The sequence below is a fragment of the Clavelina lepadiformis genome, chromosome 4 (genome assembly GCF_947623445.1).
Source record: "Clavelina lepadiformis chromosome 4, kaClaLepa1.1, whole genome shotgun sequence".
Taxonomy (NCBI): domain Eukaryota; kingdom Metazoa; phylum Chordata; class Ascidiacea; order Aplousobranchia; family Clavelinidae; genus Clavelina; species Clavelina lepadiformis.
Genome location: NC_135243.1, coordinates 14,623,250 through 14,633,080, shown reverse-complemented (window position 1 = coordinate 14,633,080; position 9,831 = coordinate 14,623,250). Strand labels below are relative to the sequence as shown.

At 39.3% G+C, this 9,831-nt stretch overlaps 16 non-coding genes and 21 pseudogenes across 16 annotated transcripts; all 37 read left to right on the top strand.

Moving 5' to 3' along the window:
• The first annotated feature begins 159 nt into the window (after positions 1–159).
• LOC143455784 (5S ribosomal RNA) lies at positions 160–278 on the top strand (annotated as a pseudogene).
• A 110-nt stretch (positions 279–388) lies between these two features.
• Positions 389–497, top strand: LOC143457135 (5S ribosomal RNA; annotated as a pseudogene).
• Positions 498–607: 110 nt separating this feature from the next.
• On the top strand, positions 608–726 carry LOC143453640 (5S ribosomal RNA). The gene has a single exon (XR_013115301.1). It is a non-coding gene; the product is annotated as a 5S ribosomal RNA (ribosomal RNA).
• Positions 727–836: 110 nt separating this feature from the next.
• Positions 837–945, top strand: LOC143457172 (5S ribosomal RNA; annotated as a pseudogene).
• A 110-nt stretch (positions 946–1,055) lies between these two features.
• LOC143454871 (5S ribosomal RNA) lies at positions 1,056–1,174 on the top strand. The gene has a single exon (XR_013116475.1). It is a non-coding gene; the product is annotated as a 5S ribosomal RNA (ribosomal RNA).
• Positions 1,175–1,284: 110 nt separating this feature from the next.
• On the top strand, positions 1,285–1,403 carry LOC143453591 (5S ribosomal RNA). Its single transcript, XR_013115251.1, has one exon. It is a non-coding gene; the product is annotated as a 5S ribosomal RNA (ribosomal RNA).
• Positions 1,404–1,732: 329 nt separating this feature from the next.
• LOC143455488 (5S ribosomal RNA) lies at positions 1,733–1,851 on the top strand (annotated as a pseudogene).
• Positions 1,852–1,961: 110 nt separating this feature from the next.
• On the top strand, positions 1,962–2,080 carry LOC143457471 (5S ribosomal RNA). The gene has a single exon (XR_013117167.1). It is a non-coding gene; the product is annotated as a 5S ribosomal RNA (ribosomal RNA).
• Positions 2,081–2,190: 110 nt separating this feature from the next.
• LOC143457377 (5S ribosomal RNA) lies at positions 2,191–2,299 on the top strand (annotated as a pseudogene).
• Positions 2,300–2,410: 111 nt separating this feature from the next.
• On the top strand, positions 2,411–2,529 carry LOC143455695 (5S ribosomal RNA; annotated as a pseudogene).
• Positions 2,530–2,639: 110 nt separating this feature from the next.
• On the top strand, positions 2,640–2,748 carry LOC143457353 (5S ribosomal RNA; annotated as a pseudogene).
• Positions 2,749–2,857: 109 nt separating this feature from the next.
• LOC143455617 (5S ribosomal RNA) lies at positions 2,858–2,976 on the top strand (annotated as a pseudogene).
• Positions 2,977–3,305: 329 nt separating this feature from the next.
• LOC143456188 (5S ribosomal RNA) lies at positions 3,306–3,424 on the top strand (annotated as a pseudogene).
• A 110-nt stretch (positions 3,425–3,534) lies between these two features.
• On the top strand, positions 3,535–3,653 carry LOC143453623 (5S ribosomal RNA). The gene has a single exon (XR_013115284.1). It is a non-coding gene; the product is annotated as a 5S ribosomal RNA (ribosomal RNA).
• A 110-nt stretch (positions 3,654–3,763) lies between these two features.
• Positions 3,764–3,872, top strand: LOC143457426 (5S ribosomal RNA; annotated as a pseudogene).
• A 111-nt stretch (positions 3,873–3,983) lies between these two features.
• On the top strand, positions 3,984–4,102 carry LOC143455999 (5S ribosomal RNA; annotated as a pseudogene).
• Positions 4,103–4,212: 110 nt separating this feature from the next.
• LOC143458007 (5S ribosomal RNA) lies at positions 4,213–4,331 on the top strand. Its single transcript, XR_013117648.1, has one exon. It is a non-coding gene; the product is annotated as a 5S ribosomal RNA (ribosomal RNA).
• Positions 4,332–4,441: 110 nt separating this feature from the next.
• On the top strand, positions 4,442–4,560 carry LOC143455459 (5S ribosomal RNA; annotated as a pseudogene).
• Positions 4,561–4,670: 110 nt separating this feature from the next.
• On the top strand, positions 4,671–4,779 carry LOC143457014 (5S ribosomal RNA; annotated as a pseudogene).
• Positions 4,780–4,889: 110 nt separating this feature from the next.
• LOC143454870 (5S ribosomal RNA) lies at positions 4,890–5,008 on the top strand. Its single transcript, XR_013116474.1, has one exon. It is a non-coding gene; the product is annotated as a 5S ribosomal RNA (ribosomal RNA).
• A 110-nt stretch (positions 5,009–5,118) lies between these two features.
• On the top strand, positions 5,119–5,237 carry LOC143454203 (5S ribosomal RNA). Its single transcript, XR_013115838.1, has one exon. It is a non-coding gene; the product is annotated as a 5S ribosomal RNA (ribosomal RNA).
• Positions 5,238–5,347: 110 nt separating this feature from the next.
• Positions 5,348–5,456, top strand: LOC143456856 (5S ribosomal RNA; annotated as a pseudogene).
• Positions 5,457–5,566: 110 nt separating this feature from the next.
• On the top strand, positions 5,567–5,685 carry LOC143454764 (5S ribosomal RNA). Its single transcript, XR_013116373.1, has one exon. It is a non-coding gene; the product is annotated as a 5S ribosomal RNA (ribosomal RNA).
• Positions 5,686–5,795: 110 nt separating this feature from the next.
• Positions 5,796–5,904, top strand: LOC143457013 (5S ribosomal RNA; annotated as a pseudogene).
• A 110-nt stretch (positions 5,905–6,014) lies between these two features.
• Positions 6,015–6,133, top strand: LOC143454869 (5S ribosomal RNA). The gene has a single exon (XR_013116473.1). It is a non-coding gene; the product is annotated as a 5S ribosomal RNA (ribosomal RNA).
• A 110-nt stretch (positions 6,134–6,243) lies between these two features.
• LOC143457987 (5S ribosomal RNA) lies at positions 6,244–6,362 on the top strand. The gene has a single exon (XR_013117629.1). It is a non-coding gene; the product is annotated as a 5S ribosomal RNA (ribosomal RNA).
• A 110-nt stretch (positions 6,363–6,472) lies between these two features.
• On the top strand, positions 6,473–6,581 carry LOC143456723 (5S ribosomal RNA; annotated as a pseudogene).
• Positions 6,582–6,691: 110 nt separating this feature from the next.
• On the top strand, positions 6,692–6,810 carry LOC143454867 (5S ribosomal RNA). Its single transcript, XR_013116471.1, has one exon. It is a non-coding gene; the product is annotated as a 5S ribosomal RNA (ribosomal RNA).
• A 110-nt stretch (positions 6,811–6,920) lies between these two features.
• Positions 6,921–7,039, top strand: LOC143456865 (5S ribosomal RNA; annotated as a pseudogene).
• Positions 7,040–7,368: 329 nt separating this feature from the next.
• LOC143455503 (5S ribosomal RNA) lies at positions 7,369–7,487 on the top strand (annotated as a pseudogene).
• A 110-nt stretch (positions 7,488–7,597) lies between these two features.
• Positions 7,598–7,706, top strand: LOC143456883 (5S ribosomal RNA; annotated as a pseudogene).
• A 110-nt stretch (positions 7,707–7,816) lies between these two features.
• Positions 7,817–7,935, top strand: LOC143454194 (5S ribosomal RNA). Its single transcript, XR_013115829.1, has one exon. It is a non-coding gene; the product is annotated as a 5S ribosomal RNA (ribosomal RNA).
• A 110-nt stretch (positions 7,936–8,045) lies between these two features.
• Positions 8,046–8,154, top strand: LOC143456882 (5S ribosomal RNA; annotated as a pseudogene).
• Positions 8,155–8,264: 110 nt separating this feature from the next.
• LOC143454553 (5S ribosomal RNA) lies at positions 8,265–8,383 on the top strand. The gene has a single exon (XR_013116170.1). It is a non-coding gene; the product is annotated as a 5S ribosomal RNA (ribosomal RNA).
• Positions 8,384–8,712: 329 nt separating this feature from the next.
• LOC143454883 (5S ribosomal RNA) lies at positions 8,713–8,831 on the top strand. Its single transcript, XR_013116487.1, has one exon. It is a non-coding gene; the product is annotated as a 5S ribosomal RNA (ribosomal RNA).
• Positions 8,832–9,160: 329 nt separating this feature from the next.
• Positions 9,161–9,279, top strand: LOC143456486 (5S ribosomal RNA; annotated as a pseudogene).
• Positions 9,280–9,608: 329 nt separating this feature from the next.
• On the top strand, positions 9,609–9,727 carry LOC143458006 (5S ribosomal RNA). Its single transcript, XR_013117647.1, has one exon. It is a non-coding gene; the product is annotated as a 5S ribosomal RNA (ribosomal RNA).
• Positions 9,728–9,831: the final 104 nt, after the last annotated feature.

Sequence of the window (9,831 nt, the reverse complement as noted above, 5' to 3'; positions counted from 1 at the left end):
GTTAGTACTTGGATGGGTGACCGCCTGGGAATACCGGGTGTTATAAGCATTTTAGTCATGATGTACATTTCAATTATTTTTATAGCAACTCTTTGCGTTTTTATATTTCTTATATAATCGAATAATAATTAAAAAAGCCATTTACTTTCTTTTCAAATTGCCTTCGAACATACCAGGTTGAGTAGACCCGATCTCGTTCGATCTCGGAAGTTAAGCAACCTCGAGCCCGGTTAGTACTTGGATGGGTGACCGCCTGGGAATACCGGGTGTTGTAAGCATTTTAGTCATGCTGTATATTTCAATTAAATTTATAGCAACTGTTTGCGTTTATGAATTTCCTATGCAATCGAATTATAATTATAAAAGCCATTTTCTTTCATTTGAAAACGCCTACGACCATACCAGGTTGAGAAGACCCGATCTCGGAAGTTAAGCAACCTCGGGCCCGGTTAGTACTTGGATGAGTGATTGCCTGGTAATACCGGGTGTTGTAAGCATTTTAGCCATGCTGTATCTTTCAATCAAATTTATAACAACTATTTGCTCTTTTGAATGTCCTATGCAATCTAATTAGAATTGAAAAGGCCATTTTCATTCAATTGAAATCGCCTACGACCATACCAGGTTGAGTAGACCCGATCTCGTTCGATCTCGGAAGTTAAGCAACCTCGGGCCCGGTTAGTACTTGGATGGGTGACCGACTGGGAATACCGGGTGTTGTAAGCAATTTAGTCATGCTGTATATTTCAATTAAATATATAGCAACTGTTTGTGATTTTGAATTTCCTATGCAAACGAATTATAATTAAAAAAGCAATTTTCTTTCTTTTGAATTCGCCTAAGACCATACCAAGTTGAGTAGACCCGATCTCGGAAGTTAAGCAACCTCGGGCCCGGTTAGTACTTGGATGGGTGACCGCCTGGGAATACCGGGTGTTGTAAGCATTTTAGTCATGCTGTATACTTCAATTAAATTTATAACATCTATTTGCCTTTTTGAATTTCCTATGCAATCGAATTAGAATTCATAAGGCCATTTTCTTTCTTTTGAGATCACCTACGACCATACCAGGTTGAGTAGACCCGATCTCGTTCGATCTCGGAAGTTAAGCAACCTCGGGCCCGGTTAGTACTTGAATGGGTGACCGCCTGGGAATACCGGGTGCTGTAAGCATTTTAGTCATGCTGTATAATTCAATTAAATTTTTAGCAACAATTTGCTTTTTTTAATTTCCTATGCAATCGAATTGGAATTGAAATTCCCATTTTCTTCCATTTGAAATCGCCTACGACCATACCAGGTTGAGTAGACCCGATCTCGTTCGATCTTGGAAGTTAAGCAACCTCGGGCCCGGTTAGTACTTGGATGGGTGACCTCCTGGGAATACCAGGTGTTGTAAGCATTTTAGTCATGCTGTATATTTCAATTAAATTTATAGCAACTATTTGCGATTTTGAATTTCCTATGCAATCGAATTATAATTGAAAAAGCCATTTTCTTTCATTTGAACCCACCTTCGACCATACCAGGTTGAGTAGATACGATCTTGGAATTTAAGCAACCTAAAACCCGGTTAGTACTTGGATGAGTGACTGCCTGGGAATACAGGGTGTTGTAAGCATTTTAGTCATGCTGTATATCTCAATCAAATTTATAACAACTATTTTTTATTTTGAATTTCCTATGCAATCGAATTAGAATTGAAAATGACATTTTCTTTCTTTTGAAATCGCCTACGACCATACCAGGTTGAGCAGACTTGATCTCGTTCGATCTCGGAAGTTAAGCAACCTCGGGCCCGGTTAGTACTTGGATGGTTGACCGCCTGGGAATAACGGGTGTTGTAAGCATTTTAGTCATGCTGTATATTTCAATCAAATGTCTAGCAACTATTTGCATTTTTTACTTTCTTATGCAATCGAATTATAATTGAAAATGCCCTTTTCTTTCTTTTGAAATCGCGTACGACCATACCAGGTTGAATATACCCGATCTCGTTCGATCTCGGAAGTTAAGCAACCTCGGGCCCGGTTAGTACTTGGATGGGTGACCACCTGGGAATACCGGGTGTTATAAGCATATTAGTCATGCTGTATATTTCAATTAACGTAATAGCAACTGTTTGTGATTTTGAATTTCCTATGCAATCGAATTATAATTAAAAAAGCCATTTTCTTTCACTTTAATACGCCTACGACCATACCAGGTTGAGTAGACCCGATCTCGGAAGTTAAGCAACCTCGGGCCCGGTTAATACTTGGATGGGTGATTGCCTGGTAATACCGGGTGTTGTAAGCATTTTAGTCATGCTGTACCTTTCAGCCAAAATTTATAACAACTATTTGCTTTTTTGAATTTCTTATGCAATCGAATTAGAATTGAAAAGGCCATTTTCTTTCATTCTAAATCTCTTACGACCATATCAGGTTGAGTAGACCCGATCTTGTTCGATCTCGGAAGTTAAGCAACCTCGGGCCCGGTTAGTACTTGGATGTGTGACCGCCTGGGAATACCGGGTGTTGTAAGCAATTTAGTCATGCTGTATATTTCAATTAAATATATAGCAACAGTTTCCTGTTTTGAATTTCCTATGCAATCGAATAATAATTTAAAAAGCCATTTTCTTTCATTTGAAATCGCATGCGACCATACCAGGTTGAGTAGAACCAAACTCGGAAGTTAAGCAACCTCTGGCCCGGTTAGTACTTGGATGGGTGACCGCCTGGGAATACCGGGTGTTGTAAGCATTTTAGTCATGCTGTACATTTCAATTATTTTTATAACAACTCTTTGCGTTTTTATATTTCTATGCAATCGAATTATAATTAAAAAAGCCATTTTCTTTCTTTTCAAATAGCCTTCGACCATACCAGGTTGAGTAGACCCGATCTCGTTCGATCTCGGAAGTTAAGCAACCTCGGGCCCGGTTAGTACTTGGATGGGTGACTGTCTGGGTATACCGGGTGTTGTAAGCATTTTAGTCATGCTGTATATTTCAATTAAATTTATAGCAACGGTTTGCGTTTTTGAATGTCCTATGCAATCGAATTAGAATTAAAAAAGCCATTTTCTTTCATTTGAACCCACCTTCGACCATACCAGGTTGAGTAGATACGATCTTGGAATTTAAGCAACCTAGGACCCGGTTAGTACTTGGATGAGTGACCGCCTGGGAATACAGGGTGTTGTAAGCATTTTAGTCATGCTGTATATTTCAATCAAATTTATAACAACTATTTTTTATTTTGAATTTCCTATGCAATCGAATTAGAATTGAAAATGACATTTTCTTTCTTTTGAAATCGCCTACGACCATACCAGGTTGAGCAGAATTGATCTCGTTCGATCTCGGAAGTTAAGCAACCTCGGGCCCGGTTAGTACTTGGATGGTTGACCGCCTGGGAATAACGGGTGTTGTAAGCATTTTAGTCATGCTGTATATTTCAATCAAAAGTCTATTAACTATTTGCGTTTTTTACTTTCCTATGCAATCGAATTATAATTGAAAATGCCCTTTTCTTTCTTTTGAAATCGCGTACGACCATACCAGGTTGAATATACCCGATCTCGTTCGATCTCGGAAGTTAAGCAACCTCGGGCCCGGTTAGTACTTGGATGGGTGACCACCTGGAAATACCGGGTGTTATAAGCATATTAGTCATGCTGTATATTTCAATTAACGTAATAGCAACTGTTTGTGATTTTGAATTTCCTATGCAATCGAATTATAATTAAAAAAGCCATTTTCTTTCACTTTAAAACGCCTACGACCATACCAGGTTGAGTAGACCCGATCTCGGAAGTTAAGCAACCTCGGGCCCGGTTAATACTTGGATGGGTGATTGTCTGGTAATACCGGGTGTTGTAAGCATTTTAGTCATGCTGTATCTTTCAGCCAAAATTTATAACAACTATTTGCTTTTTTGAATTTCCTATGCAATAGAATTAGAATTGAAAAGGCCATTTTCTTTCATTCTAAATCTCTTACGACCATATCAGGTTGTGTAGACCCGATCTCGTTCGATCTCGGAAGTTAAGCAACCTCGGGCCCGGTTAGTACTTGGATGTGTGACCGCCTGGGAATACCGGGTTTTGTAAGCATTTTAGTAATGCTGTATATTTCACTCAAATTTATACCAACTCTTTGCTTTTTTGAATGTCCTATGCAATCGAATTAGAATTGAAAAGGCCATTTTCTTTCACTTGAAATCGCATACGACCATACCAGGTTGAGTAGACCCGATCTCGTTCGATCTCGGAAGTTAAGCAACCTCGGGCCCGGTTAGTACTTGGATGGGTGACCGCCTGGGAATATCGGGTGTTGTAAGCATTTTAGTCATGCTGTACATTTCAATTATTTTTATAGCAACTCTTTGCGTTTTTATATATCTTATGCATTCGAATTATAATTAAAAAAGCCATTTTCTTTCTTTTCAAATAGCCTTTGACCATACCAGGTTGAGTAGACCCGATCTCGTTCGATTTCGGAAGTTAAGCAACCTCGGGCCCGGTTAGTACTTGGATGGGTGACCGACTGGGAATACCGGGTGTTGTAAGCAATTTAGTCATGCTGTATATTTCAATTAAATATATAGCAACTGTTTGTGATTTTGAATTTCCTATGCAAACGTATTATAATTAAAAAAGCAATTTTCTTTCTTTTGAATTCGCCTAAGACCATACCAGGTTGAGTAGACCCGATCTCGGAAGTTAAGCAACCTCGGGCCCGGTTAGTACTTGGATGGGTGACCGCCTGGGAATACCGGGTGTTGTAAGTATTTTAGTCATGCTGTATACTTCAATTAAATTGATAACATCTGTTTGCCTTTTTGAATTTCCTATGCAATCGAATTAGAATTCATAAGGCCATTTTCTTCCTTTTGAGATCACCTACGACCATACCAGGTTGAGTAGACCCGATCTCGTTCGATCTCGGAAGTTAAGCAACCTCGGGCCCGGTTAGTACTTGAATGGGTGACCGCCTGGGAATACCGGGTGCTGTAAGCATTTTAGTCATGCTATATATTTCAATTAAATTTTTAGCAACATTTTGCTTTTTTTAATTTCCTATGCAATCGAATTAGAATTGAAATTCGCATTTTCTTCCATTTGAAATCGCCTACGACCATACCAGGTTGAGTAGACCCGATCTCGTTCGATCTCGGAAATTAAGCAACCTCGGGCCCGGTTAGTACTTGGATGGGTGACCGCCTGGGAATACCGGGTGTTGTAAGCATTTCAGTCATGCTGTATATTTCAATTAAATTTATAGCAACTGTTTGCGTTTTTATATTTTCTATGCAATCGAATTAAAATTAAAAAAGCCATTTTCTTTCTTTTGAAAACGCCTACGACCATACCAGGTTGAGTAGACCCGATCTCGGAAGTTAAGCAAACTCGGGCCCGGTTAGTACTTGAATGGGTGACCGCCTGGGAATACCGGGTGTTGTAAGCATTTTAGTCATGCTGTATATTTCAATTAAAATTATAACATCTGTTTGCCATTTTGAATTTCCTATGCACTCGAATTAGAATTCATAAGGCCATTTTCTTTCTTTTGAGATCACCTACGACCATACCAGGTTGAGTAGACCCGATCTCGTTCGATCTCGGAAGTTAAGCAACCTCGGGCCCGGTTAGTACTTGAATGGGTGACCGACTGGGAATACCGGGTGTTGTAAGCAATTTAGTCATGCTGTATATTTCAATTAAATATATAGCAACTGTTTGTGATTTTGAATTTCCTATGCAAACGTATTATAATTAAAAAAGCAATTTTCTTTCTTTTGAATTCGCCTAAGACCATACCAGGTTGAGTAGACCCGATCTCGGAAGTTAAGCAACCTCGGGCCCGGTTAGTACTTGGATGGGTGACCGCCTGGGAATACCGGGTGTTGTAAGTATTTTAGTCATGCTGTATACTTCAATTAAAGTGATAACATCTGTTTGCCTTTTTGAATTTCCTATGCAATCGAATTAGAATTCATAAGGCCATTTTCTTTCTTTTGAGATCACCTACGACCATACCAGGTTGAGTAGACCCGATCTCGTTCGATCTCGGAAGTTAAGCAACCTCGGGCCCGGTTAGTACTTGAATGGGTGACCGCCTGGGAATACCGGGTGCTGTAAGCATTTTAGTCATGCTGTATATTTCAATTAATTTTTTAGCAACATTTTGCTTTTTTTAATTTCCTATGCAATCGAATTAGAATTGAAATTCGCATTTTCTTCCATTTGAAATCGCCTACGACCATACCAGGTTGAATAGACCCGATCTCGTTCGATCTCGGAAATTAAGCAACCTCGGGCCCGGTTAGTACTTGGATGGGTGACCGCTTGGGAATACCGGGTGTTGTAAGCATTTCAGTCATGCTGTATATTTCAATTAAATTTATAGCAACTGTTTGCGTTTTTATATTTTCTATGCAATCGAATTAAAATTAAAAAAGCCACTTTCTTTCATTTGAAAACGCCTACGACCATACCAGGTTGAGTAGACCCGATCTCGGAAGTTAAGCAAACTCGGGCCCGGTTAGTACTTGGATGGGTGACCGCCTGGGAATACCGGGTGTTGTAAGCATTTTAGTCATGCTGTATATTTCAATTAAATTTATAACATCTGTTTGCCATTTTGAATTTCCTATGCACTCGAATTAGAATTCATAAGGCCATTTTCTTTTATTTGAGATCACCTACGACCATACCAGGTTGAGTAGACCCGATCTCGTTCGATCTCGGAAGTTAAGCAACCTCGGGCCCGGTTAGTACTTGAATGGGTGACCGCCTGGGAATACCGGGTGCTGTAAGCATTTTAGTCATGCTGTATATTTCAATTAAATTTTTAGCAACATTTTGTTTTTCTTAATTTCCTATGCAATCGAATTATACTTGAAATTGCCATTTTCTTTCTTTTGAAATCGCCTACGACCATACCCGGTTGAGAAGACCTGATCTCGTTCGATCTCGGAAGTTAAGCAACCTCGGTCCCTGTTAGTACTTGGATGGGTGACCGCCCTGGAATACCGGGTGTTATAAGCAATTTAGTCGTGCTGTTTATTTCAATTAAATTAATAGCAACTGTTTGTGATTTTGAATTTCCTATGCAATCGAATTATAATTAAAAAAGCCATTTTCTTTCATTTGAAAACACCTACGACCATACCAGGTTGAGTAGACCCGATCCCGGAAGTTAAGCAACCTCGGGCCCGGTTAGTACTTGGATGGGTGATTGCCTGGCAATACCGGTTGTTGTAAGCATTTTAGTCATGCTGTATATTTCAATCAAATTTATTGCAACTATTTGCTTTTTTAAAAGTCCTATGTTATCTAATTAGAATTGGAAAAGCCAGTTTCTTCCATTTGAAATCGCCTACGACCATACCAGGTTGGGTAGACCCGATGTCGTTCGATCTCGGAAGTTAAGCAACCTCGGGCCCGGTTAGTACTTGGATGGGTGACCACCTGGGAATACCGGGTGTTATAAGCATATTAGTCATGCTGTATATTTCAATTAACGTAATAGCAACTGTTTGTGATTTTGATTTTCCTATGCAAACGAATTATAATTAAAAAAGCAATTTTCTTTATTTTGAATTCGCCTAAGACCATACCAGGTTGAGTAGACCCGATCTCGGAAGTTAAGCAACCTCGGGCCCGGTTAGTACTTGGATGGGTGACCGCCTGGGAATACCGGGTGTTGTAAGCATTTTAGTCATGCTGTATACTTCAATTAAATTGATAACATCTGTTTGCCTTTTTGAATTTCCTATGCAATCGAATTAGAATTCATATAGCCATTTTCTTTCTTTTGAGATCACCTACGACCATACCAGGTTGAGTAGACCCGATCTCGTTCGATCTCGGAAGTTAAGCAACCTCGGGCCCGGTTAGTACTTGGATGGGTGACCTACTGGGAATACCGGGTGTTGTAAGCAATTTAGTCATGCTGTATATTTCAATTAAATTTATAGCAATTGTTTGTGATTTTGAATTTCCTATGCAAACGAATTATATTTAAAAAAGCAATTTTCTTTCTTTTGAATTCGCCTAAGACCATACCAGGTTGAGTAGACCCGATCTCGGAAGTTAAGCAACCTCGGGCCCGGTTAGTACTTGGATGGGTGACCGCCTGGGAATACCGGGTGTTGTAAGCATTTTAGTCATGCTGTATACTTCAATTAAATTGATAACATCTGTTTGCCTTTTTGAATTTCCTATGCAATCGAATTAGAATTCATAAGGCCATTTTCTTTCTTTTGAGATCACCTACGACCATACCAGGTTGAGTAGACCCGATCTCGTTCGATCTCGGAAGTTAAGCAACCTCGGGCCCGGTTAGTACTTGGATGGGTGACCGATTGGGAATACCGGGTGTTGTAAGCATTTCAGTCATGCTGTGTATTTCAATCAAATTTATAGCAACTATTTGCGATTTTGAATTTCCTATGCAATCGAATTATAATTGAAAAAGCCATTTCCTTTCATTTGAACCCACCTTCGACCATACCAGGTTGAGTAGATACGATCTCTGAATTTAAGCAACCTAGGACCCGGTTAGTACTTGGATGGGTGACCGACTGGGAATACCGGGTGTTGTAAGCATTTTAGTCATGCTGTATACTTCAATTGAATTTATAACATCTGTTTACTTTTTTGAATTTCCTATGCAATCGATATATAATTGAAAATGCCCTTTTCTTTCTTTTGAAATCGCGTACGGCCATACCAGGTTGAGTATACCCGATCTCGTTCGATCTCGGAAGTTAAGCAACCTCGGGCCCTGTTAGTACTTGGATGGGTGACCACCTGGGAATACCGGGTGTTATAAGCATATTAGTCATGCTGTATATTTCAATTAACGTAATAGCAACTGTTTGTGATTTTGAATTTCCTATGCAATCGAATTATAATTAAAAAAGCCATTTTCTTTCACTTTAAAACACCTACGACCATACCAGGTTGAGTAGACCCGATCTCGGAAGTTAAGCAACCTCGGGCCCGGTAAATACTTGGATGGGTGATTGCCTGGTAATACCGGGTGTTGTAAGCATTTTAGTCATGCTGTATCTTTCAATCAAATTTATAACAACTATTTGCTTTTTTGAATTTCCTATGCAATCGATTTAGAATTGAAAAGGCCATTTTCTTTCATTCTAAATCTCTTACGACCATATCAGGTTGAGTAGACCAGATCTCGTTCGATCTCGGAAGTTAAGCAACCTCGGGCCCGGTTAGTACTTGGATGTGTGACCGCCTGTGAATAACGGGTGTTGTAAGCATTTTAGTCATGCTGTATATTTCAATTAAATATATAGTAACTGTTTTCTTTTTTGAATTTCCTATGCAATCGAATAATAATTTAAAAAGCCATTTTCTTTCATTTGAAATCGCATGCGACCATACCAGGTTGAGTAGAACCAAACTCCGTAGTTAAGCAACCTCTGGCCCGGTTAGTACTTGGATGGGTGACCGCCTGGGAATACCGGGTTTTGTAAGAATTTTAGTCATGCTGTATCTTTCACTCAAATTTATACCAACTATTTGCTTTTTTGAATGTCCTTTTTAATCTAATTAGAATTGAAAAGGCCATTTTCTTTCACTTGAAATCGCATACGACCATACCAGGTTGAGTAGACCCGATCTCGTTCGATCTCGGAAGTTAAGCAACCTCGGGCCCGGTTAGTACTTGGATGGGTGACCGCCTGGGAATATCGGGTGTTGTAAGCATTTTAGTCATGCTGTACATTTCAATTATTTTTATAGCAACTCTTTGCGTTTTTATATTTCTTATGCAATCGAATTATAATTAAAAAAGCCATTTTCTTTCTTTT